This window comes from Balaenoptera ricei, chromosome 12, assembly GCF_028023285.1.
Source record: "Balaenoptera ricei isolate mBalRic1 chromosome 12, mBalRic1.hap2, whole genome shotgun sequence".
In the NCBI taxonomy this organism is placed as follows: domain Eukaryota; kingdom Metazoa; phylum Chordata; class Mammalia; order Artiodactyla; family Balaenopteridae; genus Balaenoptera; species Balaenoptera ricei.
In genome coordinates, this window is record NC_082650.1 from 93,752,965 (window position 1) to 93,771,109 (window position 18,145).

Consider the following 18,145-nt stretch of genomic DNA (forward strand, 5'->3'; position numbering starts at 1 on the left):
GTACCTCCCACTTGACTAAGACCTTTGGGAATATCACAAGGCAGATACAGCAGCTCCAGTGCAAAAGAAGAGAAATTTGAGGGATGAAACGGCACCATGTCCAGTGGAACAATAAGGAGCGTTCAGTTTTCTAGGTCTCATCAGCTTACATACCTCCCCGTACCTTATGACTGATAATACCCTTACCACTGGGCAAATCATGGAACGGCCTTGAGGGAGCCTGCGGTCTCCTGAGTGCTCCCCACATAGGCTGCAGCTGGTGTAACGGTGCTTCTAGGTCGGCTCGCTCCCCCGTTTAGTCCCCAGCTTGCCTCAGACCTTCTGGATTCCCTCCACATCACACACACTGCAGGGTGGGAGGGCGTGGATGGAGCATGGCAGTCTTGTCTCCTTCCCAAGTAGAGCTGGACCAAAGTCACTCCTCCACTGTCCTCCTTGCAGCCAATAGCACAAACTCATCTTCACGGATCGGAGAAGGAACGCGGCTCTGTACTGCGCGTCATCCCCAGGCAAGAAGCCCCCGCGGCACTGCACGATTTACCTCCTCATGTAACTTCCCTGACAGCCTCTTTTTATAGGCAAGGCTGGTGGGAGGCTTAGTGGAATGCACCCACCTTTAAATCTCCCCCATCACACCTGCATCCTCTGCTAAAGCTCTGAGAACCCCTAGGGCAAGAGCGAAAACCGCCCACAGACACAAGGACGAAGTAGGGCACTGGAAAAGGCGGCTTTGGGGAAAATCAGGAAAGCACGTGCTGCTCAATGTCTCAAGTTATGCATTTTACATAAATCAACACTTATGCTTCACTTTGTCCTATCTGGTGTAGTTCTAAATATCACAGCAAAATGGGAGTGAAGGAAGACCTCCATAACGCCATGCTCTGAGTCCTAAAAATTCAGTTGTGTGACAGACACAGTTGTGCTGCTGTGAGGCTAATGGGATGGCCCGGCTGAAGCTGGCCAACCCAGCAGTAAGGCTCCAGCCTTGGATCCACACAGTCCTGCTTCAGTTAGCGCCTATCCCCCTACCTCCCCATCCCCACTCCCACCGCCCCATCTCGGGGCTGGCTGGCACTCCAGGACAGTGTGGCATGGAATTCAGGAAACTTGTAGTTAAAGAATCTGGAAAATTGAACCAGAAAAATACGAGGACATGGGGATCCCTCTGCCGGCTCCTGGAATCCAGAGATTGGATCATCTACTATTTCTCTATCTCACCTCACACCCTACCCAGAAGAGAAAGCCTTAGCCTCTGCACCCATGTTTAGCAGCAGGGGCTGGGGTAGAAGAAGTTCGGGAGCCCATCACCAATTGTGTTATATACACCTTGGCATAATTTGTGGGCTTTATTGTAATATCACATCATACATGTTGTAATTTAATCTTCCTCTGATCACTTTATCAAATACATTAATGCAAACATTTTTAATCCTATATTCTCTGAGATTCTATGTGTGCTTAACTCTCCTCCAAAAGTTAAAGGTGTTGATAAATGGAAGACATTTGAGGGTTAGAATACTAGTGATTTAGCAAAAGAAACGTTTAATTGTGTTAGAAGTTGTGACTATGAGATAATGTCTGGCTATGGGAATCTGTCTCTTTCATGATGACATTAGAGGCAGATCCTGCTCTTCAAAAATGGCCCTTCTTGGGTCCTGGAATAGGCTACACTCTTTCCTGCAATAAGAAGTTTACACACACTCTTCCCTCTGCCTGAAATGCTCTCATCTTCTCCTCAGCATCCAGCTAACACACCTTCATCCTTCAAATTTCGACTCCGACCTTTCTTTTTTAGGGACGACTTCCCTGACCCTCTTTCACAGAACTGAGGGTGGTGCCCACACCTGTTCGTGTCCATTGATGTAGAATCTCTAGCACTTGTCATACAGTGCTGAGTGAATGTGTCTGCTATACATTTTACTTAGCAGTTCTCAAATGATAAAAACAAACTGTGATCATTTTCAAGAAGCAGTTCTTGACTTTAGTGAACAGCAAAGTACTTTACCAAGATGGTGCACTTGTATTACTCCCAAAGGAATAGCTATTAGAAACTGAAGGAAATAATAGGACAAGTTAACATAAGGGCTAGTGACTATTTACAATAGCCAGGTCATGGAAGCAGCCTAAATGTCCATCAACAGACAAATGGATAAAGAAGATGTGGTACATATATACAATGGAATATTACTCAGCCATAAAAAGGAACAAAATTGGGTTATTTGTAGAGACGTGGATGGACCTAGAGACTGTCATACAGAGTAAAGTTAAGTCAGAAAGAGAAAATCAAATATTCCATATATGTGGAATCTAGAAAAATAGTACAGATGAACCAGTTTGCAAGGCAGAAATAGAGACACAGATATAGAGAACAAGCATATAGACACCGAGGGGGGAAAGTGAGGGAGGGCGGGTGGGCTGAATTGGGAGATTGGGATTGACATGTATACACTAATATGTATAAAATAGATAACTAATAAAAAATCTAGTGATAGTGTTATTTCAAGTGCAATAATTTAAAGAAAGGAAAGTTTTCAGCTAATAAACATTACAATAGGCAAAGAAAAAAGAAAAAAGAAAAAAACCGTAAGGGCTAGTGATTGTAACAATAGGGAGATTAGCCAGATTTTGCATCTTAAAATCTCAAATGATGAAAGCCCAGGGGATTAACCTAAAGTTTGTTTGGGTGTGTGTATATATACAAATATATATTAGTATGTATATAAATAGATTGTACAGAGAGATAGCAGAGATACAGTAATGAAATTATTTTATAAGAAGAGAGTCTAGAAAGTTTGATAAAAGGTACCAGCAAAGTTGTGTCACTCTCATAGTATTCTCAACAAAAACTGACCAAAGATATACCCTGCTATGCTATAAAATAAGAGCTTAATTCCTTTATTAAAAAGTTATAGAAAATTATATCATAAAAACATTTGTTTTGATTGGGAAAAGAGTATTGATATTATGTGGGGGAGGGGACTATAGAGTTTTAGATTCTCAATTGAAAGTTATTTTTCTGGAGTAATTTTTATAGTAAAGTTGATCTTAAGAACTATAAACTATATTTGTTGTGAAGTCAAAATAATGAAGAAAGAGCTTAATCAGAAATGACAGAATTAAACTTTAATTCTCAAAAGATCCGTTTTCTTTATCTCCATTGACCCATTGACTTTGCAGTTTTCCAACATAGTAGCTACAGTACTAAAATTTAATTTAAAAAACAGGAACAGAGAACAGATATCAACCAGGCCCTGAAACCAGGCGGCAGCGTGCTCCTGCATCTTGTCAATTGCTGCATTTTCCTTATTCCCAGAGAGCTTGTTCTTCATTGCACCATAACCAGTAGCTGTCTGTGACATGCAGTCATGATTTCTACTCAGTTGAGCGAATTATGGTCACCTAGTATGCAGAAGAAATGCCTGGGGTTCAATTCACTTTTATTGTAGTTATAAACTGGTGTGTAAATTACCAAGAAATCCAACACCAACATCCTTAAACTTACAAATCCCTAACTTCTATGTCATCTTTCTCCCTTCTGCCTCTTCTCCTTCCCCATTCCAAGAAACCTAAGTCTTAGGAAATTAGTTTGGCTGCACACGGACCCCGACTTACAGCTGTCCTGCCTGCCTAGTTTCGTCTTTATGATCGTCTTTATTGTAAATGAGCCCCACCCTCAAGAAGCATCAGAACTCATGCTTATAAGCTCTGAATGACAAGAAACTAAACTGCAGTGGATTGGCAAGCCCGATGAAGCCGTGGCGCAGGGATGGTGAAGGGCATCTGCCTCACATCAGTGTTCTCTGTTCTTTTCTCCTCCCTTGGCAGTAATGCTTGGCACCAGTTCATTAAGATTGTTTACCAGTTCCAGACCACGTGCTGGGAAGACTGCCTAAACAAGACAGACAGGTGCCTTGTCTCCATAGAGGTGACATGCTAGTAGGAGGTGGCAAGCAAAGAACATGCCCACCAGTCAATGAGCAAAAGCACAGACTGAGTTAATGCCATAAAGGAAAGCAAGAGGACGAGGAGACGGACAGTCACTGGGAGAGTACACTCAAGCGGGGATGGTCAGGAAAGGCCTCTCTGAGTAGTGACATCTGAGCTGTCAGCCAGTGAGACTCACCCACGTGTGACAGACAGAGGGGCCAGCCCTCTGGGCAGCAGTTAAATCTGGAAACAGGAAAATGATGTCACATGTTTGAGGGAGAGAAAGGCAGTCAGTATTCCCAGAATAGGAGTTGGTGTTATGAGTTTGGAAAGGCAAGCAGAAGCCAGATCATGCAGAACCTTGGAAAATATGATAAAGAATTGTAATTCCATGCTGAGAAAATAGGAAGCCTGTGAAGATTGTAAGCATGAGTCAGAAAATTGAATTTAAGTCCTGATGCTCCTAGTAACTAGCAATTCAGTGTCTGCTGCGTCAGTGAAGTCTCTGAGCCTCGATTTCATTATGTGTAAAACAACAACATCAAGTAAGCCAGCTGTTTTCCATCTGCCCACCCTTCCCCATGCCCACACTCCCTGCCCCATACTCTAACACCTTCTCCAGTGGATTGCAGTAGAGTTTGGCCAACAGAAGTCACCAGCAGGTGATGAGGGGGCAGGAGGAGAGCAAGACAGAGTACTTACTCTCTAGGTAAGAAGAGGATGGCCAGGGGAAATTTTCTGTCCCAGCATTATAATTTAAGCAGTGAGATCTGATTTAATCTATCCCTTGCTCTTAGATGTCTGACTAATGGGGAAAAAGTTATCTTTCAAGTCCCCTAAAACACTCACCTATAGCTGACAGAAAGAAAAATCCATTTAAAGACAAGAGAAGGATAATTCCTGGTTGGAGTACCTTCTTTTCACTAAGGTCCCACCCCAAACTCCGTTGGAATTCCACTGAGGAATTCCACTGTGGTTAAGTAAAGTATCAACAAACCACTTGAATCCAATGGCTTCTAGGGTCACAGCCACCAAAAGTGATTCAAAATATCTGAGCCTAGCTCCAGAAGTGCAGGAATCCACAATGTTCACATTGGAACTAGCTCGGTTTGTGCTTTTAAACACCCAAGGGCCCTAAACCATCTTTAAAATTAAACTGAAGATGAAGGAGGATTGTCAGCAAACAGCATCTGGGTGTATATTTCACAGGGACTATCGACCTTAATTTAAAAAGAAATCATAATAGGTGAAACTAGGGTAGAGTATTTTGCAATCCAGAATAGTCATTAAAATATTCTATTCTAGAAGAACTCTAGTTTACAATTATTTTGTGAGATGGATAATATGTCCAATTTCTCTTACACTCAAATCTTATTTATTTGCTCTTTTCTTCGTTATACTTGTCTTTCCTGTTAAAATTTATGATTTACAACTACACATATAACCTTTCCTGAATCATAAAAATCTCTCCTGCCCATTTATTTTTCCCCACATTATTGGTAAATTTTTTTTTTCTTGAAATAGTTTTACACTAACTAAATTCTAGCTATCGTGTATCGTTGACATTTAGCCAAGTGAGATTCCATAATATGTGTGTTTTTAACTTTTAGCCTAGGAAATACTTAAAATGTTTCCATTTTCCCTACATTCTTTCCATCCGTAGTGCAATTTTCCTTCCACTCATTTCTCTAAGATAAAGAAACCACGCGCTTGCTGGCATTTTGAGTGAAGCAGGCAGATGTTCAAGCTACTTAGTCTCTTGATGCCCTACTTTATGGTCCACCTATCCCTGGTTTTATTGAAATTAATTCAAGCTAATGGCGAAGTTCAATTCTCCAAGTATTCCCGACACATGGGATGCCTTCCTGCCAAGTCGTGGTTTTCCTAATAGTAGAGAAATGGGTCCATAACACTGTAGAGGGCAATTTCAGGGATCATTACTGTTTGCCTTTTTCAGATGCTCATTTTCAGGTGCATTTAGCCAGGCAGGTAAATACAGCAGGTAATGTGCAAGCTTTCTTCATAGAAAAAAAATAAACTTAAGTCTTTATTTCCCCACTTTCAATCCCATCATGATAATTAAAAAGGATGTCGTTACATGTGTACTAGATCCTCTACAATTTTATAATACTTATAAAAGGTAAAATATAAATAAGCACTAGCTATGATTTCCAGGAACACACGTTTTAATTCTTTAGTCTTCCGTTTGTGCTCTTCCAAACAACCTGACAAATCGTAAGTGAAACAGTGCATGGGTTATATATAACAATTCTAAGGTTTATATGAACGTTAAGCTTTTTGAGTATCTAAAGGAATAGACTCTACTAGAATCTTAGTAGAAAGATACACACACAACTGTCATTTCCTAACCTTGGACTTTGAGGAAGGAACTTACCTTTCCTGAACATCAGGCTTCTCATGTGTGAAAAGAGTATGTTTTTAAGTCTCTGTTTTAGAGGAATTTTTGGCCGAAGTCCAGGGAGAGTCCATTCTCCTTGTCAAGCCCTATGTTAATAATTAATACTGTTTATAAGGTGAGTGAAAGGTTAAAAACTCTAAGAGACAGATTGAGAGGTTTTTCTTCAACAAAGTCCTTTTTATTTTCTATTCAAGATAACATTAAGTAACAAACAAAAGCCCTCAACACAGTGGATTTTCAGCTCTCTACTGCTAAAGTTTTCTCCCTTGAAATGTTTTACATATTGAGCCATGTTCCCCATCTTAAGAAGGCAGACAAAAAAAAGGTTTGCTTACAATCAATTTCTATGGACAGGACTTGGTGGCTTCTTCCCCTGAGACAGGTCTGTCCACAACCTCTTTTTATCTGAGATGATTGACAGTGATGGAATCCAACCACAAACTTTACTTTCTAATTTGAGGAACTGAGAGACAGGCTCCCTCTAGTTTCTAATAGAAGCAAACTAAAATCCTCATGACCATAGTGGAAGATATAAAGATTGCAAGATATTTCATTATTTCATTCCTTCTTTTGTTAAAAATCTGTATAATTTATCCTAAGAAAAATAGGAAAGCAAACTTTCCTGTACCATCCTAACCAAGGAATATCACAAGGCAAATGGTCACGAAAGCCCTGTGGTCCCAATGACAGAACTGTCTAAGATTCCAAGCCACCCTTATAAAGGTCATGATGAGGGGTCAGTGACACAAAGAGGCCAACACAGAACCTGGCACATAACAAGTACTCCTTAAATATGAACCTCTCTTACAGAGAAAGGAAAAGTGTTAGATTAGACTTGTGCTAAATGCAGGTTATGTCCACATAGGTATTTTCATCATCTCCTTTTTTAAAATACGGATTTGTTTTAAACAGATTCTTAAGCTAAAATATTTTAAACCTCCTATTTTAAAAAGACAATAGTTTTTATTATATAAAGATGTAAAAAATATTTCAAGCTATCATGATCAATGTAGTAGACATAAATTTTCCAAATGACCAAATAAGATTTTTTAAAAAAAATAATACACATTATCTATAGAAGTATAGCAGATTATTAAGTTTTTTAAAAAGTATTTATTGAGAAACCACTCAGGCAATATGGACAGATCCAAAGCATGATAAGGTACGGTCCCTCCTTTCAAAGAACTAATAATTTAGATAGAGACCAGGCAAAAGTCTGTGAAAATTAAAGTATATAATTTAAATAACAGTTCAGGGAAAAGAGTTAAAAACATCCCAGGGTATTGAATTCTTTAACGGCTCGACAAATGACAGTACCTGCATAACTTCTGGCTAGTGGGGCCTGAAAAGGCCTTAGAAAGCAATGGAATTAATAGCGTTGCTGCAGGTTACACATGAGAGCTGTTAAGAGAGTAACTCCTAAGAGTTCTCATCACAAGGAGAAGATATTTTTTCCTTTTATTTTGTATCTGTATGAGCTGATGCATGGTCACTAAACTTACTGTGGTCGTCATCTCATGATGTATGTAAGTCAAATCATCATGCTGTACACCTTAAAGTTATATACTGCTGTATGTCAAGTATATCTCAATAAAACTGGAAGAAAAAAATCTCAAAAAGAAAAAAGCAGTGGAATTAGATTAGGTGTTAAAAAAATGGGTAAGTTTTGGATAGACTCATACAGGATGGTGAGGTAGCTGTCCTAAGAGTGAAAACCACTTCAGCAAAGCATGGGGGAGATGGAAAGGTGCACTTGGAAATGTGAGTAAACCTCTTTATCTGAAAAGGAAATGTATGCCAGGTAAGGTGTAAATTATTAAAATACCTCTGAGAATAGAAGAGACCAATGTAAGGCACACTAAATTAAAAACTCATCAGGAATTGCTTACTGGTCTGGGTGTGCCTTTCACATAGTTGGTGTTCAGTTAACACTTGTGAAGTGAGTGATGATTATTCAAGGTTTAAAACCTGAATGACACATGCACGTAATCAATGTTATCTTCCAGACCTGCTGTAAATGAGCCTTTGAGACTCCTGAAACAGCCATAAATTTTCCCACACAAGTTACCTGACTCAGTGGCTGAATTTATTATTTAAGATCCTTCCAAACAACTTAAGAGAGAGCTCACAGTAAAAGGTACATGTATTTGAAAAGTAGCCAAGATAGTGATAGAAAGATAAACTTATGCCCTCCAGCCAAGGAAAGAAGAGAAGGGAAGGGAAGGGAAGGGAAGGACAAGGAAGGCAAAGCAAGGCGAGTCTAAATCATTTCACAACACACAACTGAATGTAAAATTACCTTTGGGTTTCTTGGAAGTTGAAGTGAAACATAAAATACAACAGACTGCTACTTAATTATTGCCTAATAAAAGAAAGCATACCAGTCATCACATCAAGGACAGAGAACTGTACCCTGGAACTGAACTGTAATAAAAATGTATTGAGCACGATCCATTTTTTAGAAAAATAAAATTAAATAGCATAATAAATGTTGTGTTTGATGACAATTTTCTAGAAAATGAAGAGGCATTATGTATATGGTCATTTTTTATATTGACACAATAAAGGCTATGGGCATAATATTAGGTCATAGTTCTGTAAAGATAATTATGTCAAATTATCTTTGAAAAGTAGTTTTTTATTGATCTGACATGTTACTGGGGCAATAGTCAGTTGTCTTTAGAGATAATTATTTGACATTTTCATTAGACCATTACTCTTGGATATCAGCTGTGTCGGTCAAGTTTCTGATGGTCAAAGCATAGCAAAAAATGAAAATTAAGACCCCTGTAGAAGTCCAGGTATCCTGGCTATTAATTGAAAGGATCATTACATGCTTTATTTTCCAGATTTATGTAACAAAATTGATGTTTTACCACGAAAATTAAAAAGTTTAACTTAGCATCTGTTACCTTGTATGTGTGTGCTGTTTACTGCCAGAACTCTCACTAATATAATAAGTATCATTTTGCCTACCTGACAGAATTCATATGAGGTAAGTACTCTAAGGAAATTACCAGGGACTTCCCTGGTGGTCCAGTGGTGAAGACTCCATGCTTCCATTATAAGGGGCACACGTCCGATCCCTGGTCGGGGAACTAAGATCCTGCATGCTGCCTGGCACGGCCAAAAATTTTTTAAAAAGAAAAAGAAAAAATAATTTAAAAAATAGTGTTATCAGTAAATTAGCATAATCTACAAAAAAAAAAAAGGAATCACCAAATTTCTTTATCATTAAACAATCATGTGATTTTATAGAACACAATTTTTTTGACAATGATGGCAGATACACTTTATTTTCATTTCAGTACAAAATTATGTTTAAGAATCAATGTATCATTGTGGTTTTGCACCAGTATCAAACAGCTGACCCAATAACAAACAAGACAAACTTCTGGAGGCAGACCTAACCATTTTGTCACTCTGAGTTAAGAACTGGCTTATGTTGACAGGGCAGGTCATGGAAAGAGCCTATTTGGTGATAGGAATCTCAGTGGGAGCTGCAGCTCAAAACAACTTATACTGATACCCAGGAAAATAATACAGGGTTCACTGTAGTTCACTCAGTCTGTAGTTCTCCCCGCAAGTTTCCATTGACTTCCTATTTTTCCTCCCCAGCTAACTCACTCTCCCAAAGATTAGACTGCTACCCTGTCCAATCATCTTCTATCATCTCTACTATGTCACTGTTTTAGATGATGACTTCCCTATTTGGGGGCTAGCATTTATGGAGAACTTAATTATAAGAACATTTAATATTTAAGCAACACTCTATCTTGATGGGTCTTCAAAGATCATTTGAACAAAATAGCCACCCAAATAATTAAATGAGTTAAGTAATTAGAGTTGTTCAGCATTATCCATCTGGGTGCTAAAGAAAGTCTACCTAAAGGAATGACTTTATTTTTTCAGTAATTGATACTTAGCCATCTTTTCTGTTAGCAACTAGCCAACAGATTCAATTGCTGGATCCCACCACCCCCCAGTAGACTATGATAATAAATCAGCAAAGGGCAAGGATGTTTAGCTTCATTTTTGCTGCAATAACAATGTATGTACTTAGTTAATCTAAAATTTGTCCAACTGTTTAACTGGGAATGGAGAGGTAATCACATAGTTAAGGATGGAAAAAGAAGTTACTTCTATCCATTAGATTCTTGTTAAGCATTTACAAGCTAAGGAGCTACAGTGAAATTATATGCACTATCCATAGACCTAAATGCAAATAACAGATTAATAAATGCCACAAAAAGTCTCAAATTATTCTCATCTCTTTTTCTTGACTGACTGACTAGAACATAACTGTGGTACAGTAGGAGAGCTGTGGCTAAAGTCAAAATTATTGCATTAAAGTCATGAAATCGAGAGCATAGTTGGAGAGCCCTAAACTCAGCACATTTGCTGAGAACAAAGCAGATGTGCATCCGTGAGGGCAACAATTTAACCTCATAGGCTTATAACATAGAGATAGAGAACTATTTATTTATTGAATAGACTATGCTTTGAGTCCATCATGAGAAACAATGCTCTGGAGATTAGTAATCTATTTTAGAAAGCTTGAGTTCTACCACTGAGAACAGAAACATTTGGTAGCAAACAACTTTCAGTGGGACTTGCTCAACTTAAAGTGATTTAAGAAGTGTGCTGAAATAAGCAGTTACTGCATCCAGGGTAGAGAGGTGATGAAATTTTTAATGCTTGAGGGGAATCTTGCAGAGTTTTAGGTTTTAAGAAAATCTGTGCTTTAAAAGCAGAGATGTGGGACAGCAAGATGGCAAACTAGGAAGCTACAGGCTGTCCTTCCCCTACAGAGACACCAAGTTAACAACACATGGACCATGATACCTCTGTAAGAACTCTGGAGAACATTTGAGACGCTATTGCACCCAGGTCATAATTGTGGAGGGAATTTTGCATCCAAGTAAAGACTGATTCAGGCTAGACTAATCAAAGGATGTTAAATCTAGGGATCGTTTTGATGAATGTAGATATACATGGCTTAAAGTATCTCCCATAAACTGCATATGAATTGCAAGGAAGAAAAAAAACCCATATTTATACAGCAGAATAGCATACAGTGGAAAAAAATAAGTCAACACCTTGACAAAGGTGAGCAAAATTGATTTCACCAGTGAGGGACAGATAGATACATGTGCCTCTGTGTGTGATGCCCTGAGAAGAACACATCGCCTGTGAAGCACCTCAGCCAAGAATGCATACCCTAAATCTGCTTAGAATGAAATATCAGTCAAACCCAAAATGATGAGCATTCCTTTCAAAAAAAAGAGGGAAGAAAAGATCCTTCAAAAACATCAGTGTCATGAAAGACAATGAAGACTGTGGAAATGTTCTAGGTTAAAACACATTAAAGAGGGGCTTCCCTGGTGGCACAGTGGTTAAGAATCCGCCTGCCAATGCAGGGCATATGGGTTCAAGCCCTGGTCCGGGAAGATCCCACATGCCACGGAGCAACTAAGCCCGTGTGCCACAACTACTGAGCCTGTGCTCTAGAGCCCATGTGCCACAACTACTGAGCCCATGAGCCGCAACTACTGAAGCCCGTGCGCCTAGAGCCTGTGCTCCGTAACAAGAGAAGCCACCGCAATGAGAAGCCCGCGTACTGCAACAAAGAGTGGCCCCCGCTCGCCGCAACTAGAGAAAGCCTGCACGCAGCAACGAAGATCCAACACAGCCAAAAATAAATAAATAAATAAATAAAATAAATTATTAAAAAAATAAAAACACACATTAAAGAAATATGACAACTCAATGCAACATCTCAGTTCATATGAGATTTCATAATCTAGGGTAAAATATTATTGGATCAACAGAAAAAATTGAAATATTAATATTAGGTAAGATGAAAGGATGGTATTAATATTAAATTTATTAAAGGTGATAACTGTACTGTGGTTATATATATGAGAATATCTCTAAGTTGTTAGGTGCAAAGAGCCATGATGCATGGAACAAATTATTGAGAAAAAATATCATGTAGATAGATAGCTAGACAGCACTAGATAAATGGGAAGAAAATTAACAAAAGATGAATCTGGGTACACTATGCTTTGTACTCATTTTATTTTTTTAATTTTCTATATATTTTAAATTATTTCCAAGTAAAAGGGTAAAATTAACTAATTTTTAAAAGATTGTATGCAATAATTTGATAAGACTGGTAATTCTATTCTCCTAGATTGGTTTAATACCTTGCTTATAAATACATTTAGGCCCCCAGATTCTCTGCAAATAATCATTTAAAAATTTTAGAATATTTTCTCCCAGAGGAAGAAAAAAATGTACAAAATTAAAGATCCTTCATCATACCGGAGGCTACCATATATCATGGGTTTCTTGTTTTTAACACTTTTATCCATTTATAGTAAACAAGAATAAGGTACTGTTTGTCTTCAGAATACTGACACTAAATGCATTAGATGTTTTCTTCTTGCTGTTTTTTTAGTTTAGCAGAGAATATTTCATTTAATTATAACATGACAGTTTGTACTTTTGAATATGAAATGTTTCTTATTAACACTCTTATTAACTTAGCCTTGCAAAAAAATGCTTTTTTAATTCACTAGGCCCCGGGTTGACCTTTGACATAACTAACCCATAGGCATTAACCCGATTTAAAAACACCATGACCCTTCCTCTTACTACTAGGTTCTATTCTATCTCAGAGAGGCCACCCCAACCATAGTAGAGAACCCTCTCAGAGTGAAAGAATTCCAAGTCCAACCAATGGCTAGCTTATTTCAAAATACCTTTGCTGTATGGAACTTCTATGCATCACTGTACAATTACGGAAATTGATGGTGTCCCTGTTATCTCTGATCGATTAAGAGATTAGAACTACTACTATAGAAAGACAGTCCTAGAGATATATTTTGTAAACACAACTTTGCTTAAACATGAACAATTGTGATTAAAACAGAAAGACTACATATATTGATATTACATGAAACTTAAGACTATTCTTTTTTTCTGCTGATCTTTGTAAACTCCTTGTATCAATCATGTTAGGTTAGGTTATGATGCAATAACAAACAATCCCAAAATCTCAGTGGCTTAACAAACAAAAATTTATTTCTTCCTCACGGAATGTGTCAGCAAGGTGGCTTCTCTCAGACTAGTTACTCAGGGACCCAGGTGGATAGAAGCTCTTTCTTGACTGATGCTTCTACTACAATCACTGAGTCTAAGAAAAGGTAATACAGCGACTCATGCCCTGGTTCTGACAGAAGTGATACACGTCACTTCTGCGCACACTTCATTGGCCTGAGCAAATTACAAGGTCACTTCTAACCTCAAAAAGGGCAGGAAAATGCAATCTTATAATGTGATGAAAAGGAGAGGAAAACTGAAATGTTAGATAAGCAGCCTTAATGATTACCCCACTCCCCTATCCCAATAATAAAGGCCAGGAGATTATCAGACAAGAATATCTTACAAAAGAAATAAGGAAGAGGTCTTTTTAGCCCTTTAAGTACCTTTCAAACTTTTTAACCATGATGGTTAAAAAAGTAAACAAAAACCAAGGCCATGTATCCTGAAATGTTTAATGATTTCTTCATAGAAACTGTCTTGAATTTCCTAAGTTTCAACTATGGGGTCCTTAACATAAGTCTTCGTGGATCATGAGCATTATGGAGAGTCACTCAGAGACTGTCGATGCCAAACTGCACAGAGAAACACTTAAAGAGACACTGGAAACAAAGTAAAATTGGAACAGAAGCACAGGCCTCCCGAGGACCACACACTCAAACACCACAGACAACTAGTGGATTATGTCCTGGATTAGGTTTCCATTCACTACATCTATGTCTTTATTCCTGTCCTGCCCCTAAGTTCATCAGAACCATTTTTGTTACATTCCATATATATGTGTCAGCATACGGTATTTGTTTTTCTCTTTCTGACTTACTTCACTCTGTATGACAGACTCTAGGTCCATCCACCTCACTACAAATAACTCAATTTCGTTTCTTTTAATGGCTGAGTAATATTCCATTGTATATACATGCAACATCTTCTTTATCCATTCACCTGTCTATGGACACTTAGGTTGCTTCCATGTCCTGGCTATTGTAAATAGAGCTGCAATGAACATTGTGGTACATGACTCTTTTTGAATTATGGTTTTCTCAAGGTATAAGCCAAGGAGTGGTATTGCTGGGTCATATGGTAGTTCTATTTTTAGATTCTAAGGAACCTCCATACTGTTCTCCATAGTGGCTGTACCAATTTACATTCCCACCAACAGTGCAAGAGAGTTCCCTTTTCTCCACATCCTCCAGCATTTATTATTTGTAAGTTGTTGTTTTTTTGTTTGTTTTTTGTTTTTTGGTTACATTGGGTCTTCATTGATGTGCATGTGCTTTCTCTAGTTGCGGTAGTTGGGGGCTACTCTTCATTGTGCTGCACAAGCTTCTTATTGCAGTGGCTTCTCTTGTTGTGGAGCACAGGTTCTAGGTGCATGGGCTTCAGTAGTTGTGGCACATGGACTCAGTAGTTGTGGCTTGTGGGCTCTAGAGCTCAGGCTCCGTAGTTGTGGCACACGAGCTTAGTTGATTCACAGCACGTGGGATCTTCCTGGACCAGGGCTCAAACCTGTGTTCCCTGCATTGGAAGGCAGGTTCTTAATCACTGCGCCACCAGGGAAGCCCTGTAGATTTTTTGATGATGGCTATTCTGACCGGTGTGAGGTGACCTCGTTATAGTTTCGATTTGTATTTCTCTAATGATCAGTGATGTTGAGCATCCTTTCCTGTGTTTGATGGCAATCTGTATATCTTCTTCAGAGAAATGTCTATTCAAGTCTTCTGCCCATTTTTGGATTGGGTTGTTTGTTTTTTTGATATTGAGCTGCATGGGCTGGTTATATATTTGGGAGATTAATCCTTTGTCAGCTGTTCATTTGCAAATATTTTCTCCCATTCTTAGGGTTGTCTTTTCATCTTGTTTATGGTTTCCTTTGCTGTTCAAAAGATTTTAAGTTTCATTAGGTCCCATTTGTTTATTTTTGTTTTTATTTCCATTTCTCTAGGAGGTGGGTCAAAAAGGATCTTGCTGTGATTGATGGCATAAAGTATTGTGCCTATATTTTCATCTAAGAGTTTTATAGTGTCTGGCCTTAGATTTAGGACTTTAATCAATTTTCAGTTTATTTTTGTGTGTGGTGTTAGGAAGTGTTCTAATTTCACTCTTTTACATATAGCTGTCCAGTTTTCCCAGCACCACTTATTGAAGAGACTGTCTTTTCTCCATTGTATATTCTTGCCTCCCTTATCAAAGATAAGGTGACGATATGTGCGTGGGTTTATCTCTGGGCTTTCTAACCTGTTCCATTGATCTATATTTCTGTTTTCATGCCAGTACCATACTGTCTTGATTACTGTAGCTTTGTAGTATAGTCTGAAGTCAGGGAGCCTGATTCCTCCAGCTCCGTTTTTCTTTCTCAATATTGCTTTGGCTTTTAGGGGTATTATGTGTTTTCATACAAATTCTGAAACTTTTTGTTCTAGTTCTGTGAAAAATGCCATTGGTAGTTTGATAGGGATTGCATTGAATCTATAGATTGCTTTGGGTAGTATAGTCATTTTCACAATATTGATTCTTCCAATCCAAGAACATGGTATATCTCTCCATCTGTTTGTATCATCTTCAATTTCTTTCACCAGTGTCTTATAGTTTTCTGCATACAGGTCTTTTGTCTCCTTAGGTAGGTTTATTCCTAGGTACTTTATTTTTTTTGTTGCAATGGTAAATAAGGAGTGTTTCCATAATTTCTCTTTCAGATATTTCATCATTTGTGTACAGGAATGCGTGAGAGTTCTGTGAATTAATTTTGTATCCTGCTACTTTACTAAATTCATTGATTAGCTCTAGTAGTTTTCTGGTAGAATCTTTAGGATTCTCTATGTATAGCATCATGTCATCTGCAAACAGTGACAGTTTTACTTCTTCTTTTCCTATTTGGATTCTTTTTACTTCTTTTTCTTCTCTGATTGCTGTGGCTAAAACTTCCAAAACTATGTTGAATAATAGTGGTGAGAGTGGGCAACCTTGTCTTGTTCCTGATCTTAGAGGAAATGATTTCAGTTTTTCACCCTCGAGAACGATATTAGCTGTGGGTTTGTCATATATGGCCTTTATTACATTGAGGTAAGTTGCTCTATGCCTACTTTCTGGAGAGTTTTTATCATAAATGGGTGTTGAATATTGTCAAAAGCTTTTTCTGCATCTATTGAAATTATCATATGGTTTTTATCCTTCAATTTGTTAATATGGTGTATCACGTTGATTGATTTGCATATATTGAAGAATCCTTGCATTCTTGGGATAAAACCCACTTGATCATGGTGTATGATCCTTTTAATGTGCTCTTGGATTCTGTTTACTAGTATTTTCTTGAGGATTTTTGCATCTATGTTCATCAGTGATATTGGCCTGTAGTTTTCCCTTTTTGCGACATCTTTGTCTGGTTTTGGTATCATGGTGATGGTGGCCTCGTAGAAAGAGTTTGGGAGTATTTCTCCCTCTGCTATATTTTGGAAGAGTTTGAGAAGGATAGGTGTTAGCTCTTCTCTAAATCTTTGATAGAATTCGCCTGTGAAGCCATCTAGTCCTGGGCTTTTGTTTGTTGGAAGATTTTTAATCACAGTTTCAATTTCAGGGCTTGTGATTGGTCTGTTTATATTTCCTATTTCTTCCTGGTTCAGGCTTGGAATGTTGTGCTTTTCTAAGAATTTGTCCATTTCTTCCAGATTGTCCATTTTATTGGCATATAGTTGCTTGTAGTAGTCCCTTATGATCCTTTGTATTTCTGCAGTGTCAATTGTTACTTCTCCTCTTTCATTTATAATTCTATTGATTTGAGTCTTCTCCCTTTTTTCCTTGATGAGTCTGGCTGATTGTTTATCAATTTTGTTTATCTTCTCAAAGAACCAGCTTTAATTTTTATTGATCTTTGCTATTGTTTCCTTAATTTCTTTTTCATTTATTTCTGATCTGATCTTTATGATTACTTTCCTTCTGCTAGCTTTGGGGTTTTTTGCTCTTCTTTCTCTAATTGCTTTAGGTGCAAGGTTAGGTTGTTTATTTGAGATTTTTCTTGTTTCTTGAGGTAGGATGGTATTGCTATGAACTTCCCTCTTAGAACTGCTTTCGCTGCATCCCATAGGTTTTTGGTCGTCATGTTTTCACTGTCATTTGTTTCTAGGAATTTTTTTATTTCTTCTTTGATTTCTTCAGTGATCTCTTGGTTATTTAGTAGCATAATGTTTAGCCTCTATGTGTTTCTATTTTTTACATTTTTTTTCCTGTAATTGATATCTAGTCTCATATTGTTGTGGTCAGATACTTGATACAATTTCAATTTTCTTAAATTTACTGAGCCTAGATTTGTGACCCAAGATATAATCTATCCTGGAGAATGTTCCACGAGCACTTGAGAATAAAATGTGTTCTGTTGTTTTTGGATGGAATGTCCCATAAATATCAATTAAGCCCATCATGTCTATTGTGTCATTTAAAGCTTGTGTTTCCTTATTTATTTTCGATTTGGATGGTCTGTCCATTGGTGAAAGTGCGGTGTTAAAATCCCTTACTATGATTGTGTTATTGTCGATTTCCCCTTTTATGGCTTTAGCATTTGCCTTATGTATTGAGGTTCTCCTATGTTGGGTGTAAATAAATATTTACAATTGTTATATCTTCTTCTTGGATTGATCCCTTGATCATTATGTAGTGTCCTTCTTTGTCTCTTGTAATAGTCTTTATTTTAAAGTCTATTTT

The 18,145-nt window shown here is 37.9% G+C and overlaps 1 protein-coding gene across 1 annotated transcript in view; it reads left to right on the forward strand.

Annotated features, from left to right (window-relative positions):
* The window catches only part of EYS (eyes shut homolog), a 1,726,005-nt gene that overhangs the window by 1,685,407 nt on the left and 22,453 nt on the right, over positions 1–18,145 (forward strand). The gene's annotated exons all lie outside the window — the stretch shown is intronic.